Below are 18607 nucleotides of genomic sequence, written 5' to 3'. Positions count from 1 at the left end.
TATATATATATATATATATATATATATATATATATATATATATATATATATATATATATATATATATATATATATATATATATATATATATATATATATTTTTTTTTTTTTTTTTTTTTTTTTTTTAATTTTTTTTAAATCCATCGTGGCTGAAGAAGAGCAAAACGGAAAATGGACCGACACGACTTTGAGCATTGGCGTCCGTCAAATCAAAAGTATTTATTATCGGAAGTGAAACGCGGAGACATACTCTACAAGCAAGCCATGGAAGTCTTTCTGAGGACAAAAAGAAGAATGGATTTTGTCTTGAAATAACTTGGGGACATCCGTTTTGGGTAAGTTAATATGTTTTTGTCATTTTATGTCATTCGTATTCAATTGTCATGGTTGGTTGGCTTTTGTTGTAGTGGAATTTTGTGCATGTTTCTGTTCCACTCACGTCTGCCTTTATTGTCTGCGTTCTCGTTAATTTGATTTGGTCCACCTGTCTGGTGATAAAATTGTCCATCCAGTTTTGCTACCGTTCGGTCCTGCCTCAATTGTCAAAGCTTATTTTTGAGCCACATATTTCCAAGTTTTTCAGCATTTTTGGGCCCCCCTTCCTTCCTCCTAGACACTTATATTAAATTGCCATTTGTAATTTAGCGTACAGTCTTTTTAAGGCTTGCCTGCCCTTGGTGTCCTTAATAAAACTTCGTAGACAAATAATTTGAAAATATAACATATATAATATATAAATATAACCTCCAAAAACCCTGACATAATAAACAGACGATGCTTTGCACAGTCAAAATATCAATGGCGATTCTAAAACCAATCAAATCAAAGGTTACCTGAAACAGAAAAAAAAAGTCATTAAAGAACAAAACCAGACAATAGTCGCTCTCTAGGCAGCTGATGTTGTTACATCTACTTGTTTACATTAGGGTCCTGTGTGAACTCACTTTGAGGTACCATATACAGTATAAACAAAACATAATTTGGAATTGCTCAGCTGTGTACACAATGATTCCAGCAGAGGGCAGTACATGCTCATCTGTTTCGTTTTGATTTGGGCAAACTCGTCAATACTGTAGCCCCTTATAATTGCAATTATTTGTATCGTGATATCATAAAACAATGTTAAATAATGATAATAATACGACCTAAAGATGGACATCATCACATATATAAACATCTTGTTCTTTTACTGCAGTCCACCCCCACTATTCGCAGTTGATTGGACAGATCCAGAGCTGTAAGGCATTATTTATTACTCATTACTGTCATTTCAAAGTAATTAGTTACATTATAATATTGGCGTATTTGAAATGTAATGCATACGCTACTATTTCATTACTTTTATGAAATATGGATTTGACATTCTAAATGTACCTCAGTGCACATCCAATGAAAGGTTGAGTACAATTGAATCTGTATTGTATTGTAAACTTAGATACAATAGATAGAAAGATAGAAAATCTATTTTTTGTAGTTTAATCCCTTTGTAACTTACCTTAACAGCATATTTAGTCATTGTTTATGCTGTAGGCGAAAACAGTTAATGCATTTCACACATTCAACGTTAATATTCAAATTCAGGATTAGTTGGCTAGGTTAAAGACAATATGTTTCAAAAATAGATGGTTTCAATGGGACTAACGTTAGCAGCTAGCCTACATCATTGTTATGGTGTTTAACGTACTGGCTAGCATGAGTTAGGCTAACATAGACTACTATTTATACCAATTGTAGTGTGAAAATCAGTGTTGGATTATCTTGTGATTTTTGCAAGTTGCGCTAGGGATCTTGCTGACAAGGTTTCCAAATGCTTGTAAATCCATTGTTGAAAGCAGCAGCATATCTTCTACATGTGACATTCTCCGCCACGAGTCACCTAACCTCTTGAGGTGAAAGTGGGATCACTCTGTGAGAGAGAGCTAAGCTTTGCCTGCTTATTTCATCCCCATGTTTTCATTTTGCAAACTTCACGTTTCCAAGGCCACCACTGTAAAAGGTTTGTCAAATTACTGTTATTTGGTGAAGTGGGCAGCTCTATAGGTGTTACACACAAAGTGCGCCCAACGATTATATTCTTCTTGTCCTTATCTCCATCAAACTGAAAGTAATGTGCGTATGTCCATTTTCTGTATGTATTGTTTATATCCAACCTCCCGTCCGCTGCTGCTGCATTCATCTTAGCTCTAGTAGGCTACAGTAGATCAGCAAGTAAACATACAGTATTGCCCTGGACTTTTCTCCTCCGACCTCGCAGTGTTTTGGGTGAATTTAGGGGAATAAAACACCACTTTGGGGCTAAAAATGCATTGTAATGCCTTACCTTACTCTCATTTGTAACGAGTACAATATTACAATGTTTTGTGTGTGTAATACATTACCGGGTTACAGTAAAAAGTAATGTATTGCAGTAATTGCATTACTTTTGTAATTCATTACTTCCAACTCTAGATCCAAATATCTGCTGATGTATGTGAATTTAACTAAATATCCAGGTTATTGAATAAAGGCACAAACATATTTCCATAAGTGGGACATGAATCAACTTTGACCTCTCTTGCCACAGAATTGTGAAGAATTTGTTAGACAGACCGACAGCAAGAATAACTGCGGAAAACATTTTCCTGTTTGGGTCTGGTCCAGTGAGAGAACCTCAGACCAGCACCGCTACAACGCTACAAACTGCGGACTCAATTTAAGAAACTCAGTGATGGTCAGCCTGTCTTTTGGTGAGACATCCTAAACCACTTCTTTCGTTTTTAAGGGAAAAAAAAGTAGTGACCTCATTTCGAACATGGCTCTCATGAAAAAAAAAAAAAAAAAAGATTCCGAGCCTGACCATGTGGGGGCCTAGCAGATGGATAAACCAGGCTGCTGCTCCATTGCACTCATGCACTTTCACGCTCATAAACACAGTCAAGGCTCAGTGCAGGCACACTCATCACTGAACTCCTGCCCTCCCAATCCCTCACTGTTACTCTTCCAAATTCCGACACACTCGCGAGCGCGCACACTGCTTCTCCTTCCAGCTGTTAAGCTGGTTGTTGCAATTAAATAATTTATTTGCCATTTGTTTCTCGTGCTCAAGGCTAATTGAGTGTTCAAGATCTTAATTAGATTAGTGCTCTCTTTTCACCTCTATTTTTTCCCCCCTCTTTTCCCAAGCCTTTATCTCTGAAACGCTTGACTTTTCATGTTTGGAGTGCAGCGCTGGAAATCTGCAAAAGCTGTGATCATTGAGCAACCTCTGCTAATCATCTTGTGCCTTCTGGAAGCAACGGTAATTAATTAAGTCCTCGCAAAGTGACAGGTGCACCGCATCCAAAATTGTTCATTGCTTTAAGAGCACAAAGGGATTTTCAATTTTGCTCAGACTCTTAACAAATTCCCTTTGTTTCTCTCGGTGCATGTAAACACTTGTGTTTCAGAGACGAACAAATCCCAGCCAACTTGTTTTGCAATCTTGGTGAGGCTTCAGACAGATAAAAGCTTTAAATTATTTATGGTGCGGTTGTTAGCAGAGCTACTCCGGGTCCTAATAAACTCTGCGCTGTTTGATCTTCTCCGTATCTTTGTGCTGAAAATAGGAGAGTCGGAGCTGGATTTCACTAGAACACCTTTTATTTTGTGTTTGTTTGTTTGTTCCGTGACTTGTGTTCTCCATATTGTCTTTTTGGAAAGTTTAGCTTCACAAAAACTTCTGTAATTAGTTATGGAACTTTGTGACTTTTCACAACATGAATCAGGTAGCGCAACTGTTTTTTTTCCCCTCTAATTATTTGTATCATTTCAAGGGGCATTTAACCCCCTACCCGATTCTTTGGGTGTGGGCTGACTAATTGACAGCAGCAGCTAGACTGCAGTGACAATATGGAGTGTGACAGCAAGGTTAGTTTTGCCACTGAAAGGTCAGTTGACTTTTTCTCTTCACCTTTCCCAAACAAGAGGAAAGAGAGGAAGGAGTTGTGAGGAAGGATAGCGGCCCTGAGCCGTACCGATTCGGCCCCCCCGGCGCAGGTCATGGATGAGGCTAGGGCTGCAGCTGTCCCGCCTAAGCAACCCATCACATAGAATGGACTCGGTATCTTGAGCGGTACCTTCATTTTATTGTTATTGCAAACAGTTAAAATGGCAATTTATCTCTCTATTTATCAAAACCAAGCTTGTATCATCGTCACTTTTAGCAGTTTTTACTTTTGTACACACTCACATCAGATTGGCTCGCCAAACGGCGCTTTGACTGTTGTTCGGGAAGTCACACTGACAATAACTACACAATACTACTAAGACAAAACTAGAACCTCCATTTCAATAGTACCACAATGTATGACAAATAAAGCCTGATAAATCGTTAACCTGAGAATCCATACAAACATGTTGCAGCCATAAAATTCAAAGTTATTTATTATTTGGCAAAAAACAATTGAGTTTATCAGTTTGAACATGAAATACGTTGTCTTTGTAGTGTAATCGATTGAATATGGGTTACATTATTGTTATTGTAAGCCCTTTATTCACTACTTGCCTATTCAGAATTGTAACGGAGCACAGCCCCCGTGGAAGACAAATGATGTCGTTGTGACACTTTAGGCAGAAAATGTCATCCAGAGAATCATGGGGTCCCTAAATATTCAAGGGCAGAAAGTTTTATAGTTTGTCCATGAGGATTCATGGTAGACCACAGAAGTGCTCATGAAATGCCGGGGGGGGTAAGATATTGTTGATGAAGGATTAGCTCCTCAGATGACATTGGTTCATGTGGGATCTATTAAGAGCAGCAGAAACATGACATACTTCCAGTGTGAAAGTCATTAGGTTGGATACCATCATGAGGTTTTATACGCTATGCTCCTCGTGATTGCTCTGGGTAACTTGTGGCCAACACCACCACACTCCAGGATTCATTATCCTGGATGTGCTCCACGTTTTCATTGACATTATAGCCTATACTGAAACTATTGATAGTTTGAAATAAGTCAGCAACTCTAGTAAAGGTTGTCCAATGTGAACATGTGAATCCTCGTACAGTATCGCCAAAATCATCACTTTTCAAGAGGTCCCAAAAAAACAAGTTGCTTCTACCATCAGCAAAGCATCATAACAGAGAGCAAGTCTTTTTGATCAATACACTTTCGGATTGACCAAGAAGGTAAATATTTGAAAAATGTGAAGTTCACCAAAACATGACCTTTGAGGTTAACATCCCGTCATCAGTGATGTAATGCTGTAAATGTCCAAAATTAATGGGACTGATGCCTGTTTGGCTATTTAATGTCACAGCCGTCAATGGAATGGCTTCCCTTGCGTTTATGATTGTTTATGGGGTATCAGAAAATAATCAGTGACTGAGCTTACATGGTGGCCACGAGTGGCCATGGCCACTGATTTGGCCACCGTACACATAGGGGGAAAAACAGTATATTTGGATCCCTTAATATCTGCTAATCATTTCTATTTTATGATTTATTATTACTATTATTATTATTATTATTAATAATATCATCATTATTATTATTTTATTAACGTTATTTAATAAAATCAAGTAATGTTTTTATTACATTAAAAACCTGACTGTGTTGTGACACCCTGGTTTTAATTGAACACTTCATAATATTTGGATGTAAATTATGCTCACATTAAAGCTCAAAGTCAGCAGTTAAAGCACATCTTGCTTGTTTCATTCCTAATTCACTGCGGTGGCATTTTCAGCCAAAAAAATGGGAACTATTTCCATTTCCCAATATTTATGAGTCTGAATGTAATGCACTGGTGGTTTTGATTGAGGAAACAATAATTCCCCCAATACCATTTTAGAGATGTGCACGCACCCACTGTTCATCAACCAAGCAGAAAAGGGGAAAATGATCTGTATTCTACTATGCATGTTTCCAAAGTCTTTGTCTCGCTTACAGTATATACCCTCAGGGACAAATTCACTTTGGAACTGCATTGTGCTTGTGTGGTGCCAACCGGTAAGAATGGAGGAAACGGACAGTGCCTAATTCTCAAAGCAGCCGCAAATTGTGATGTGGGTCTCGAACTGCACAGCCTGTTTCTCTATGCGCCGATGGTATTTGCGCATATTTAAATGAGTTCATATACATTCATTAGGCAGAGAAATTGCCATCCTCTATACAAGTTCTACGAACTTCATGGATGAACAATGTTGAATTCACTAACACGGATGCATACAGCAAAAGGAAGCATGGGAAACAAATAACAGGAGCTGAAAGCTGGTGTGATAGAATAGCACTTCCCAGTGGAACGTCATATTAAGCATTCTAAATGCAAAATTGTCACACCGTCAGTTAATGGCGACTAGTTTCCCACATCAATCTAAAAAAAATTCAAGATAATCACATCAGTAGGACGGCTTGGTGGAGGAGTGGTTAGAACATCCGCATCAAAGTTCAGGGACCCGATTTCAAATCTACCTCCTATGTGGAGTTTGCTTGTTCTCCCCGAGCCCACATTGGTTCTCTCTGGGCATTTCAGCCTCCTCCCACACTCCCCCCCCCAAAAAAAAAACATACATGACCGGTGTATTGGACACACTATATTGTCCTTAGGTGCGTAAATGGTTGTCCACTCTACAAAGTGGAGGGGCACTTGCCTTCTGTCCGAAGTCCATCCAATCCATCCATCCATTTTCTAGAGCCGCTTGTCCCCACAGGGGTCGCAGGCTTGCTGGCGCCTATCTCAGCTGGCTTCGGGCAGTAGGCGGGGGACACCCTGAACTGGTTGCCAGCCAGTCGCAGGGCACACAGAGATGAGCAACCTTTCAAGCACCCAATCACACCTAAGGACAATTTAGTATGTCCAATTCACCTGCCATGCATGTTTTTGGGGTGTGGGAGGAAGCCGGAGTGGCCGGAGAGAACCCGCGCAGGCTCGGGGAGAACATGGAAACTCCACATAGGAAGGCCGGAACCAAGTGGATTTGAACCGGGACCTTTGAACTGTGAGCCGTACGTGCTAGTCACTGCACCACCGAACCACCTCTGTCCGAAATTATCTGGGATAATATTAACAACATACAATATCTTAAATTATGTTAGGTAAAAAAAACAATAAAAAGTGGAATTACACAAAGTAGAGTATAAGAAAAAAAAAACAGAAAGGGGCAGAGCAAAAATGACTTTAGGTGGGATGGAATCTTTAAACAGGTGAATTGAGTAAAAGAATCTTCCTAAGTGCCACGGTTCTGCCGCAATGTTCTGGGTGCTAAGCAAACCTTTTACTTTTCCTTCTTGAACTAATCAGGGCGAAAACAGGTGCAAACTTTACTCGAACTGTCAAACTTTGTGGGCGTGTTTGCGCTGGCATATCGTTAGCACATTTGTGAAATAGGCTGTTAATATGGAGCCAACTGCAAATGCAAATGAAGTGCAATTAAAGGTGCCACAGTTTTTTTCTTTGGGAATTCAGCCCACAGTGCTTCAACACGGTTGCAGTGTTGGAAGATTCATGAGAACATTTTAAGGCTTGGTGTCTGCATGTCAGTGACTTTGAGAAGTGTTGTCAGTTTCTACCCGTTTGCCGTCTGCCTATGACTGAGTTTGTTTGTTGTGCCCACGGACATAATGGTGCTATTTGTCAACATTACCTGGTGGGGGTAAGCAAAGACTCAAGTTGTGACTCATTGTTGACAGGGTCGCGGGACAGTATGTTTTCTATTTGTTGGGAGTCTCAGCCTGGCTCACATAGACAGTCGCTCTGTAAATTTGAATGTTCTGTTTGATGAGGATCTGCCTATTGAGGTCATTTTTTACAGTTTGAGTTATGACAAAAAAAGAACATCAACCACATCACCTCATTTTTCATGAACAAGGAAGCCACGTTTTTGTTGTTGTATGAGGAAGTATAAAAGAGGGAATGGATTCAGTGCATGATTTTTTTTTTTCACACTCGGGGATTTTTTTGCACATGCAGGTTTTGTTATAGAGGAGTTTTACTCTATGTTAATTTCTACACCTCCTCCTGTAAATGGCACTTTTTCTGTCTTTTTTTGTTTCAACCTTAAACCTCTCGGTTTGATACATGAACAGCTGCTTTTTTGTGCCTCTACTTGGAGCATTCATAAGCATCCATTTTTCTTCAGCGTCTCTTCATACAAAAGTTGTACCGCTGAATTCACAGTAGACAAAAAAAAGGATTGACAGCGTATTCAACATTAACATGGAATATAGATGTTATTCTTGAATAGATCTTAGTTATTGTGGCATTCAAGTATAAAACCCAAATGAATTGCATACAATTTACTCTAATTCAGACTGCTTGAGTTCCAGTTTACTTTCGCATCACATTAATGCAAATACACCATTGCTATGAAATCTACTACTCGAGAGCCCTAAAATGTTTTGTCAAAACAATATTACCAAATTGCCAATAACCTATTAAACTGTTCACATGTTTTAATTGAGCAATGTGTAAGAGAACATGAGAAAAAAGAAAAACGAGAAAAAAAAGTAACAAAGTATATCATATTTATATTTTGAGTGTATTAATTTTGTATTCGCAATACAGTTTAATACTGCAATGGGGTGTGGGGAGAAGCAGGAGTGCCCGAAGAGAACTCACACGGGCTCGAGGAGACCATGCAAAATCCATACAGGAAGGCTGGAGCAAGGTGGAGTTCAACTCTGGTCCCTGAACTGTGAAGTGGATGTGTTAATCACTGCTTCACTGAGCCGCATCTGCTTAGTTTGTATATCACAAATAGTAAAATATTCATCATAATACTTTATTAGTAGTTGCTAATACTTAATAACATTTTTGACTAAACTTCCCCTTAAAACACCAAAAACCCCTTTTCTAAAGTCTATGTTTCTTGTGAACAAAACTAGATTTGAACATACCACTACGTATTGAAACGTGTATTTAGCAAGGGATTTGCAGGGAAAAATGTAGGACATCTTTAAAGATGAACCAGGCTATTCAAATAAGAGAAAAAACATGTGGCATTAAAGTAACACACTTTAGAGTCTGCATGAGATAGACGTTACGGAATTACAAATCAGTATAAAGATAACAAAGACCTTTGGTGTCCGCTGCCTCACTTTTAGTCTTTAGTTACAAGCATTACAGAGCAGATAAAGGTCAGAAGGTCTGCTAATAATTGTTTCTACGTGGTTTTGAATGACAATGAGCATGGCCAATTATAAAAATCACTGTGAGACACCGCACAGCAGCGTGTATAGCAGCGATAGATTGTGACAAGGGACCAGCGAAGAGAAGGAGGGACTCCAATAGAAAAGATATGAGTGAAACTGTTTCATCACTTTTGCTTCCCTTCTTCAGCAGCACATTATTAATGACATAAATCAGTAGTGGCATCAATTTTAATAGTGGGCTGTGTGGAAAAATAGTCACGGTCTCTGTAGATAGCCCCTCCTCATTTGAAATTCCATTTGCATAAAAGATTCACACAACACCGCAGATTTGATTTTTTTTTTTTTTAAATAGTGTGTTCATTTATTAGTAATAAAATCCTTTTTACATGGTGGGTTTTTTTCAGCAGTGCTTTGAATATAAATCAATGTCTTTTCAGAACAAGTGTCTTACTAGCTTTTCTTCTCAATTGTGATGTGAGCGTGTGTGCTAATGCGTGCCTTCGTTTCAGCTACAGTACCTGCCATGGCGAAAGCAGCGGAGTGTGTGCCTGGTTGCGATGTTGTGTTTTTAGATGACATGACATCAGTAGACAAGGCCGAGCGGCCACCTGGAGGCTGCCCATCTCTGAAAAACAAAGGAACAGCATACAGTATTAGAGCTTTGCCAGGTGCGTGGAGAGGCCTTGTCAGTTGAAACATCCTATGAGGAGCCTTTAAAGATAGTCTTAGTCTGACTTGAAAATATACCCATTATAATACCATCATTTGTGACAGCACACGTACGTATTACTGGGCGTTGCATCACCTTTATCGTGTACAACACAGGCTATTTTCCAGAAGATTTAAACATCAATAAACACGCATCGGCGAATAACAGTTATCACTACACTCGATGCGTGATAATCATTTATTGAATATAAACGAAATAAAATTACAAACACTTTAAAAAATTAAAAAATGCACGCACTCACAAAAACTGCTGTCCTCCAAAACACTTATTTCGTCACAAAATCTATTCTTTTTTTCCTCCAAGAAGCATTCAATGACTTAACGTTTCATCTCCTTCAGCCCGTTATCTCTGGTGAAGGCTTCACTGTTAATGCAGATCAACCAAGCACACCGTATAGCTTGGTTACTCTGCATAGCTCTGCCTCCCATCCAATCACAAGTGACCCACATGTCATGTTCAACGTTAGGCCTTCTAGCTGGCCTTACTGTCACCTGCTCGTGATCGGATTGGCTATCGCAACTATCTATTAACTATATGTACCCGTTCACTCACAGTGCACAGACGCCCGCAACTGTAGGCTGTGAAGGCCTCGGACAGATTTCATACAGCCAGGTGACCCAAGTTAGCAGAATTCTGATTGGATAAAAACTAACCTAAAGTTACAACACTGGAATGAGCATGACCAAATGGATATAATACAACACGAAGAGAACAGGATATGGAGAATAATTCCTTAGGTATATTGAGGACATTTACTTTTAAAACTTTCATTATTAATATGATAATGATGTCAGATTATGTAAGGCCAGCATAGAAGGCCTTGCTGGCTCTGAGGGCCCACCACTTTTGGGTTTGCTGGATCCTAAACTAGCTTCGGTTAATAAACATCTACTTGTTCGCCAGTCAACAATAGGTGGGCATCTCACCGTATGTTAAAATCAAATATGCAATTAAATCTCACCAGATTAGACACTCTGAAAATTGATTGGTGAAAAGCAAAAAGCAAATTCAAAGAAATAAGCCTTTAGATTGCAATTACTATCTTGGATCTAAATTGTAATGAACACTGAGTGCCTACCTCCTTTCTACTTCAGTTTATTCTGTCTCTTGATGAAGCAATCAATTCCGTTTTAATTGTTTGCAGTTAGCCTTAGCGCTGCTCTAATAGAGCTGCATTTGCCTGTTTAGATGAGGAGGCCATTGTGCTGAATAATGCATGGCCCATTGCACAGCTTTGCAGAATGAATTATGGACACTTGGCTGAGACACGAACTTGCTCTGACTAGCTGCAGGTGAGAATAGAGATGGGGGGGAAAAAGCTTCACCCCACCTGACTTACCGTTATTGGAGTTGATGCAAGAGAGGAGGCTAAGATGTTTTGGCCACTTCCATGTGATGCATTAAACGCCCATGAAACCTAAACTGAGGTAAGCCTGCCTGAGGGTCTTATTCTCTTATGACACAGCTGTGATTTTTTTTGTACTCCCATTGGACATTATTTGTTGACATGGAGACTTGTAGTCTGTTTGAAATGAAACAAAATGACCAAACGTAATGAAAATGCTCCTTACACCTCAATCCAAATAAAAAGGCTGAACTCAAAAAGGAATGTCAGAGGAAGTTTATTCCATTGCCTTGTCCAGTCTGCCAGTGCTCATGAAAGCAAAGTGACATCATCGTTAACTTGAAATTGACAATGTCCTACCAGAGATTGTCAGTAACAGAAGAACTTGTTTTTAATTACTTTAACTTGGTTTCGTCAACCTGCATAGGTCTCAAACTCCAGTCCTCCAGGGCCGCAAACCTGCATGTTTTCCATACTGCTCTCTTAAACACACCTGATTCAAATGATTAGGATCATTTTCAAGCTCCTGCAGAGCTTGCTGATGAGCTAATAATATGATTCAGATGAGTGAATGACAGAAGCATCAAAAACATGCAGGATTGTGGCCCTCGAGGACTGGAGTTCGAGACCTATGCAGTGTAAAGTGTTTAGCAGATAACTCAGTCCAAAAAATGGCAGTGTCTCTTCACTGATAATAATATCAATGTTGTTCAGGTTACAACCAATCACAGCTCATCTGCTTTATGAGTTTTGACAGTTACCTGAGCCCTGAGCAACTGTAATGTAATTTTTACTCAGCAGAATGTAGGAAAATGGCCACCCCATGAAATGGAATGGAATCGAGATTGACATTTACAGTGATTCAGAAGAGCTAGAATATTTCTTTAGTGCTTACCAATATCAGCACACTCTTCCTATTAAAAAAAAAAAACATCCAGTAGCTGATGAAGGACGCCAAGAAACTGTTTTTGTTTGATATGGCACCAACGGTAGCACTATGTGGTGCATTCAAATGCCATAAAACAGTACAAACTCAAGACAGTGAAAGTCCAGCTATGCATCAAAAAATATTAGCTGCAAACATCTAAACAATGAGAATCTTTGTATCGATCTAGAAAAACTGGCCTTACTAGAAGAATGATTGGGGTGAAATTACGTTCATATTTCTTTTACTCACATCAAATGGCCCATCAAGACACTTAGGTTTAAAATCATCTAATGATCAAATACCAAGGCTCCCGTCTTCCATTCTAGTGTTTGGAATATCGATAGATTTGTGGTCCACATGCTCGTTTTTTAAATGTAGAAAAATGACACTTCAATGCCTTCATTTGTCATTTTGTCTTGCAAAGGAGACTGGATTCGAGTCTTTGTACAGCTATAGATTGAAGCAGAAATCATTGTCAGTCAGTGAAATCATTTTGAATCCAAAATCATTTTTCATCAAAAATGTTTTCTCAGTTGAATCATAGACACAAAAATCTAATTCAAATGGAATCATTTGTGTCAACGATTACCACCTGCATGAGTACACAAAAGCAACCGAGGTTAAAGGAAATGCCATTACCTTGAATTAAACTCAGGAAGTTTCTGCTTGATTATGAGTGTTATGTGCACTGTTTTGGATAGGTGAAGATTTTATTTCATGCAACCTCTACTCTAGACTGCATGATGTCACCCCACTGACACATTTTAGATTATTCTCTTGGTGGAAAGCTTGAATTTACTGTGCAAAATGTACCCCATTAGCAGCCATGAAACAGTGTAGTCACTCCAATTTTTGTCTTTAAAACTAAACATCTTGCTTTTTAAATTCCTACTTGTTTTGTTTTGAACATCTGTTTTCCCTGACTAAAGACAATTCCAGTGCATGAGTTGTATCTGCATACTTACATAAAAATAGCCCAGAGCTTGTCAAGTTGTTTCCTTTCTTCTTCTTCCTGTCTACTCTTTGAAAAACTGTTTAGGAATCCGATGGCGTCTGATTTCTGGGAGGTGGGTGCTTTGTGTTGAAGGCTGTGACACTGGGGTGTGCTTTAGGGCAAAGAGGACTGAAGCGGAGCATCACCTTGAAGATCTGCAAAGAAACAGATCTATCAGGAGGGAAGCTCGGGCATCTCACCCCCTGGGGAGAATGTGAGTGTTGTCAAAGGAGAGCCGGGGGGGGGGATGCCTTCTGACAACTTATTATCATATTCACAAAAAATAAATAAATAAGTAAAAAGAAGAACGGCACAACAAAACAAAACTGTACAGAAGCTGCTGCAGCGTTAAGGACATATTGGCCCCTTTCCATAGCATCCTCGACTATGCAAATCACACCGTGTTTACCTTGCCTGAAAAAGCGACTTTATTATTATTATTAGAAGCATAAAAGAAAAGTCTGACTGGGGGTTATTTTACCTCTCCCAGTGGGGAGTGTGCAAATTAACAAAAGAGAAAATTGAATGCACCGCTCCCCGCTTATTTTCCATCTTTTTCCTCCACGAGCAAATTAATTAGCTCTGAATATGTCTTAATGATATTTATACTTTTTCGTGTCATTGTCTAATTGTGCTTTTTTAAAGAAATGTATTCAGTGTGTTTGAGGAGACAACTTGCTTGTAAGGGTAAATTAAGTAGAAAATGTTGCATCTTATTAAACTGCATAGCTCCTGTACTGCTCACATCATTAGGCCGGCTTGTGTTATGATTATGCCGAAGCAGCATGGTTCTGTCTCCAGCTGCTGCTTCTCTGGAGGTATAGATTCTGCATTGAGCTGTTGGTCAATTAGTATGTGCATGTAATTCAAAGGCTGAGAAACGACCGGAGGGAAATAAATGTGTGTGTGTGGGTGTGTGCGTTTTTTTTTTGTTTGTTTTTTTTTGGATGAAAAGCATCATGTGTGTTTTTGTTGCTGATATAAGTTTAGATATTTTGGAGTAAAATGAGCAACACTCCTTCACCACCAACTCAATATGGGAAAAACTTCTCCTGGCTTATTGTGTAATGTGATATTCATTATTGTCAGTTAGTCGCAGTATTTAAAACTGATTCACAACAGTTTACTGTACAATGTTGGCATCCATTTTTAAAAAAAAATGCTTGCTTTATTTCTTCATTGAAAGTCTCTATCTATCTATCTATCTATCTATCTATCTATCTATCTATCTATCTATCTATCTATCTATCTATCTATCTATCTATCTATCTATCTATCTATCTATCTATCTATCTATCTATCTATCTATCTATCTATCTATCTATCTATCTATATCCATCCATCCATCCATCCTTCTTATCCTCTCTAGGGTTGGGGACGTGCTGGACCCTATCCCAACTGTCTTGGGGCAGTAGGTAGTGTACACTCTGAACAGGTAGCCAGACAATTACAGAGCTCTCAGATGAATGACCATTCACACTCACAAGGTGTCACCTTCACACTCCTAAGGGAAATTTGGAATGTCCAGTATATTTACCATGCATGTTTTGGGGGAATGTGGAAGGTAAACGGAATACTTGGAGGAAACCCACACAGGCACAGGGAGAATGTGCAAACTCCACACAGAAAGCAGGGAGACAGAAGCGAACAGTTCCTGCACAGAAAACAACCAATCAATTCACTCCTATTGACGGCTACTGCTGTTAAATATCCAATTTAAATAGACTGCAACAGGGGTGTCCAAACCCGGTCCTCAAGGGCCGGTATCCTGCATGTTTTCTTGCTTTCTTACCCGACACACTTGATTCAAACAATCAGCTAATCAGCTAGCTCAGCAGAAAGCTGAGCATTTGAATCAGGTGTTTAGGGGAAAAGAAACCTGGAAAACATGAAGGATACCGGACCTCGAGGACAGGGTTTCTATACCCCTGGACTACACAAAATTATACTTTAGAAGTCAAAAATCCATTTGAACCTTTGGCTGCGAATGGGTTAAATTGCACTACACATTCGGATTTACGGCAGCAATAGTGGCCATTCTTTAAATATATACTTGTGAGTTTTGTTATTTCATCCATTGCCATTGACGGCTATAAACGTCAAGCATCCATTTTTATTGGGTGGGCAGTGATTGAGTTAAATGTTCTGTGTTCTTCAAAGTGCATCACAAGTTCAAATAAAAAGTTCATCATGTAGGCCTACATCCTTATCACCTTAATCTGTGTATTACCACCTCATGATTATTTTCTGTGCAGCACATAGGTGCAAGTCAAACATTTGTTGAAGGTTCAAAATAGGTACTTCTCTTCATAAAAATTATGGCTGCACTTCAGATATGAGCAATTTTGTATATTCATTCATTATGAATTAACACTGCATAGTATTACGATTATACAGTCATCTACCTTTCTATATTTTGTCTTCTAAATTTGAACCCTCTGACCTCCAAAACCATTCCTTTTCATTTTCGTCTGGTTATGAGGATAGCATCAACTCTTCTTGACCTCTCAATAAAGAATGCAATAACTTTGAAGAATATGTTACAAATGGTCATGACCAGTCCAAAAAGGTGAGACGATGGCTTTCGGAACAGGCAGAGAGAGAAAAAATGACGCTGGGAAGAGAAAGCAGTGCAGATGAGGAGGGTGCTGCTGTACAGTTGAATTTTAATGAGTACCGTGGGGAATTTCTTTCTCACATTTTCCCTCCTTGCTCCTTTTACCTCTGTCTTCTACATGACATTATTTTCCAAGCTTGTGTAGCACTGTGACACTGCGCAACATGGACTTAATAGTTGCAGCTCCATTTGAGTTATCTGCCAGTACACCAAGCAAACAACACGGACGCCATCATAGACCGGCATAGTACCCTTACTATGAAAAATCTGAAATTTTTTTTTTTTCTTAGAATCTTCTAGAAACCACTACAGACAACCAAACTGCCTGTGTTCTTGTCGCTCTTCCCACTATGAGTCTTTCTTGCCCATCCACAGACATCCCTCATTTCTACCTTCAGAAAGGACTTTATGATTTGCCCTGACAGCAAAGTACACAGATAAAAGATAATTGCTTGGCTTGACTTTCCATCGAAATGAAAATAGGATTTCAATTATTCACGTGTTTTAAAGGTTAGTCGAAGGTCGTTACTGGCAGACGGTAGGAGGAGGCTACTGGGTGAGATTGGGGAAAAGAAGCCCAAAACACGCTAGCTGCGAGATGTGGCCGGCTGCAAGGTGAGGTGTCTTTTGAAAGGTTCATTTGCAGTCCAGGCAGCGCAGACATCTTGTGAACAAACCACAAAAGCCTCTCAGGGGTTCTCGGGCATGCTAGTGGAAGTCAATTATTAAGCAGCAAATTAATAGTGGCTTCGCCGCAGAAAATTCACTTGTAAATAATACCCAATCCCTGGCTGCAGTCAAATCCTTCGTCATCTCCTGTCTAGCCCGGTACAGCATTTCCTGCTTCATGCCGAGCCGCCGGTGCACTTTAATAATAAAGTGTCTGTTCCTGGAAAGGATGGAACCAGGTGGGAGTGTGGGGTTTGAATCAGGGTCAGTTCCACGGGGACGCTGTCTGGTTCGAATTACCTGTTCTGCTGTTGCCAGTGTGCTATCCCCGAGGATACGCTCCCTGATCACAGCGGGGGATTGTGGGATAAACAGCAGAGGGGAGAGGTTATCAAGAGCCCTTTTTTCTGCTTCACTCACATTACCTCAACAACAGCGTGTTTGTCTGAGAGGTTTTGTTATGCCTGCAGACAGGATTGCAATTTATTCCGAAGGTTGCTGTACTGTTAGACACTGTGGACAAAACAATCCCGCTATCATCCACAGCTTGACTGCCTTCATGCACGTGCACACACACACACACACGTTTCTCCTGAGTTGCCAAACCACTAATACATTGAACAATGATTTTGCAGTTCAACACCTTTATACTTCTTTCAAACTTGCAAACTTGTTTTTTCTTCTATTAAAAAGAAGAAAGTCGCTCCCTGCACATTTGAGAGCAAACACACTGCTCACGTGTCATGGAATAAACAAGATGGCCATGCTGCCATGACACTCCATTCTGCTGCATTTTTGCTTTTGACTTGCACATGAGAGGTTCAAGAAATGATTTTACTTTTATTCAGTACAATGATTATTACAATTGTGTCCTGGGATACAAAATCATTCCGTAAGCGTGACTAAAAACTCAGAACACATCTCAAATCCTCTTTCTGCAGTAAAATCTGTGGAAGGGCCATTAATCTGTTTCCATTCTTAGAAAAAAGAGTTTTCCCATGTGCTTTCAGTAATAATAGAAATAGTATTCTATACTTACTGTGCCGCCCCTGAAAAAAGAAAAGCGTAAATATAAACTCTAACAAAGCCACAAAACCTAGTAATGTAATACATACTGTGCACTGACTATGGATTTATGACTAAAGAATGGGCAGGCTAGTTTGCCTACATTCCTCTGCTGAGGCGGACCGTGTATTTATTCGGTGATTACCTCAGACTTTTTAACCAGTCATAACCATCCATGACGACTGCGTTAATCTGCCTGTAACACGTAGTCGTTATCGTAAATGTGTTGTCTTATTGCTAATTTAGTTACCTCTGGAAAAGCTGTGGCTGAATTACACAACAGGCCAAAAATGTCAGTAACATCTCAGTACACCAGCCAATCTCATTCTCATTGCTTTTTAGTGAGTTTATTTTTACCTGGTCTTGGGTCTCATACTTCTCTAAAATGGTCAGAGAAGGCCTGATTATCCCAAAAGCTCTTGGGTAAATTATGATGCTTTCTGTTAGTCTTGGTTGTGAAGAAGTGCAATTGTCATGTCTCAAGCAGCTGCAAGAGAGAGACAGGCCCCTGACCAACGGGGGTCACGTGACCCGACCAGACGCACATCCTCTTCCTGGGGAAGGAGATAACGGCATGGACTCTAAACTGCATTCCTCACAATCGTGAAGCAATTGTTTACATTGTTGCCAAACGTCTCCTCCAATCCTTCAGGGCACCAATGACTTTTGTACCTCGGGACCTCTTGAACGAATGAAAAGATAGGGTGTGGAGAGGCTGTTTCCGCGGAATTGCACTTGTGCGGTCCTTCCTCATTCTCCTCGTGCATAAGAAAAAAAAAGGATATTTCTCCTCCTTTGTGCATAGTTTCTCAAATGTCTAACATGTGAACCTGACAACTTGCATGTCACATGATCAAACCCAGAAAACAATCGTGCCTTGATTGGTCATTTCCTGAGCCTTGAGCGCTTGTGATGACAGCAAGTGAATGTAGTGTCGCACGTTGAATGATTTATTTATCAAATTAATTTTACACCAAATATGAACTTTCTACTGCTAAAAATGACTAAATAAGTTTCGAATCCCTTTAATTTGTAAAGTGATTGACCTATCTGTTATAAATGACTTGCTCTCTTTGACAATGTACATTCAATGCACTTTGACGCAAGATTACAATGCTTTTCCAAAGTTAGAAAGTTCTCACGGGAAAT

The 18607-nt window shown here is 39.5% G+C and overlaps 1 long non-coding RNA gene across 1 annotated transcript in view; it reads left to right on the top strand.

Moving 5' to 3' along the window:
• The first annotated feature begins 203 nt into the window (after positions 1 to 203).
• LOC148424977 (uncharacterized) overlaps positions 204 to 18607 on the top strand; it is a 42279-nt gene continuing 23875 nt past the window's right edge. Inside the window, exon 1 of the long non-coding RNA XR_015865501.1 lies at positions 204 to 335. This is a non-coding gene — a long non-coding RNA (uncharacterized LOC148424977). The remainder of the gene's footprint in view (positions 336 to 18607) is intronic.

The sequence above is a fragment of the Hippichthys cyanospilos genome, chromosome 4 (assembly GCF_059441005.1).
Source record: "Hippichthys cyanospilos isolate Australia breed blue-spotted pipefish chromosome 4, RoL_Hcya_1.0, whole genome shotgun sequence".
In the NCBI taxonomy this organism is placed as follows: domain Eukaryota; kingdom Metazoa; phylum Chordata; class Actinopteri; order Syngnathiformes; family Syngnathidae; genus Hippichthys; species Hippichthys cyanospilos.
This window is presented reverse-complemented; position numbering and strand designations above follow the sequence as displayed.